Raw genomic sequence first — 2,845 nt, 5'->3', positions numbered from 1 at the left:
GATAATCATAGATATTGTGAGGGTTAAATAATATAATCCATATTAAGAATTTAGAGTGCCTGAGTCTTATACTTAAACAGTTATTCATTCATTAACTCATTAGTTCATTCAACCAACAAATACATACTGAGTACTAACAAGTCTATAACACATGCTAGGTGTTATAGGACATAAGAAGAACCAAAAGGCGAGGCCCTTTGCCTTTGTAGGACTTTGAATAAACTTTCTGCTTGAGGAAGCCCAAGCCTGACATAATGAGCTGATCTCACTACACCTGGATAGGATTGCCACAGATTTATCAGGACTTTCCACCTAAACTCCATTGTGAACCCTGTGGCTGGCTTTTCAGTAAAATGGGGATGTAAATTTCCATCTCCAAAATGTGTTATGCACATGGCATAAGATAATATATGGGGGACAGCCAGATGTTGGTGGCCTCTCAGTTCCTTGTCTCTCTCATCCCTGTGGCCCACAATCACACGCATGGTACTCATGATACAAACATATCTAGTGAGTTCTCCCGTCTTGTTTCATCCTAGTATTATCAGTCAGTGTAATGTCCCTTAAAGCAGTCCATACCCTCTCTGCTCAATCCCCTTCTGATGACTTGAGCTGCACCCTATTGATGCTATGTGTTTTTTGCATGGCACTTGAAGACACTTGTTGATCATTGTTTCTTTGATTTCTCATTGTAATGGAATGTGATGACACAATTTCTCTCAAACTTCTTGAGATTCATGCATATATTTAAAAAGTGGCACGCACCTGTAGTCCCAGCTACATGCGAGGCTGAGGCAGGAGAATCGCTTGAACCTGGCAGGCAAAGGTTGCAGTGAGCTGAGATCGCACCACTGCTCTCCAGCCTGGGCTACAGAGTACTACTCCGTCTCAGAAAACAAAACAAAAAAGAGTATGTACTGAGAGGCTATACTAGGAATCCCACTAGGTATTCAGACACCCAAGTATGTAAGATGCAGCCCCTACCCTTTGGGAACTTGGCAGTGTGAGGTACATGCTGTGACAGAGACGCCTGGAGTTCAGGGGGAGCAGATTGGGTATGGGAAGGGGGGCATTCAACTCAGACTGGCACTCAGGGAAGGTTCTCCGGAAAAGAGGAATAGGGCTTACCTCTGAAAACTCATTAACAGTCCATTGAGGAAAGGTGTTGGGAAAGGATTCCAGGTTGAGAAATCAGCGTGTGCACATGGAAGGAGGTGGTTCAGTAGAGGAGTGAAGGACCTAGGTGGCGGCATGCTGGGAGATGAGGTGACACTGAAAGATCATAAAGGTCTTATGTGATGAGGAGTTAGAACTCCATCCTGCAAGCAACAGGACCCATTGATAAATTTTAAGGCTGTTAATTTTCATTAACATGGGTCTGGGACCCAGAAAGCAGTTTGTGTCTGTGTTTTGGAGTTTCTCCTTACCACTTTCATGACCTCCGATTACATTATCTTCCATCTGGCTCTCAGCCAGTCCCTCTCTTCCTAGTCTCTTGTCTGTTCTGCTATACCCAGAGCTGCTTCTCCTTTGAAAACTCCAGCAGCAGCATTCCCTTCCCTAGTCACCATCTCTAACTCTCCACCTTGTCCTTTCCTTCTCTCCTGCAAAGGCTGCTCCCATCAAGCCTCAGAGTCACAGTCATTCCTTGACCCTGTCTACTCTCCTGGTCCTCCTGCCCTTTCTGGGCTTTATTTCCCATCCAACCTGGGCAGGATTCCATAGTGGTTTCTCCTACCACCTTGTTAATCCCCTCCCACCTCCAATCTTTAACTTCATCCGTTCCTGTCATTGGCTGGAGAAAATGGAACAGCATTGGCTGTTAATTCCACTTATCATTTATGGTATCCAGTTTTAAGTTGAGTTCTCAGTATGGCCCTTTTCCTCGACTCTAGTAGATTTCCATTCCTATTCCTTACTGACACACTGTTTTAGGCTATTACTGTTTGTATGAGACAGGTTTGGTGGGCATGCCTAATGTGCTCTGGGAACTGTCCTCTAGATAGCTACATTCTTCAGTGTGTAACCCATCCCCTGCCCCAATCTTGACACAGATATTTGGACAAAAGATAGACATTTGATGCCCAAATCCCAGTAAGGCAATGTATTGACTGACCATTGGCCAATCAAAATTTCTTTTGGCAGTTTGTTCCTCTGTCATTTACATAGACTGCCTGTTACTTGAGCTACCTTCAATGGGTCTATTACTTTTGACTCAAAATGGTTGGCAAGATCATCCCATCCCTGAAGTCTCAACCCTACTCCTGCTCCCCTCATTCTTGCTATTACATTTTAGGAAGAAAATAGAGGCACTCATACCTGGTTTCTTTCTCAAAATACAATGAGAATTTATCTATATTTATTGACTTATTTTTGATATTTCATTTTATGCTTTCTATTTATTATGTTTTTCTTTTAGTTTGTTTTTCTCCTTTATTGCTATTTTGGGGTTGAGATTTTTGTTCGTTTGTTTGAGACAGTGTCTTGATCTTGTCGCCCAGGCTGGAGTGCAGTGGCACAATCTCAGCTCACTGCAACCTCTGCCTCCTGGGTTCAGAGGATTCTCCTGTCTCGGCCTCCCAAGTAGCTGAGATTACAGGTGCCTGCCACCACACCCGGCAAATTTTTTAGTAGAAACAGGGTTTCACCATGTTGGCCAGGCTGGTCTTGAACTCCTGTCCTCAGGTGATCTGCCCCCTCGGTCTCCCAAAGTGCTGGGATTACAGGCGTGAGCTACCTCGCCCAGCCTTGATTGAATTTTGTTTATTCCTTCTTCTTCCATTTGTTTGGAACATATATTTATGATTTCTATTCTTTTAATAATATTTCTTAGACTTTTAACAGA

General features: G+C 43.5%; 1 long non-coding RNA gene across 1 annotated transcript in view; it reads right to left on the bottom strand.

Annotated features, from left to right (window-relative positions):
- The window catches only part of LOC105541176, a 19,275-nt gene extending 18,064 nt beyond the window's left edge, over positions 1–1,211 (bottom strand). The window contains exon 1 of the long non-coding RNA XR_001006306.1: positions 1,129–1,211. This is a non-coding gene — a long non-coding RNA (uncharacterized LOC105541176). The remainder of the gene's footprint in view (positions 1–1,128) is intronic.
- Positions 1,212–2,845: the final 1,634 nt, after the last annotated feature.

Source organism: Mandrillus leucophaeus, unplaced genomic scaffold (assembly GCF_000951045.1).
Source record: "Mandrillus leucophaeus isolate KB7577 unplaced genomic scaffold, Mleu.le_1.0 Scaffold235, whole genome shotgun sequence".
Taxonomy (NCBI): Eukaryota; Metazoa; Chordata; class Mammalia; order Primates; family Cercopithecidae; genus Mandrillus; species Mandrillus leucophaeus.
This window is presented reverse-complemented; position numbering and strand designations above follow the sequence as displayed.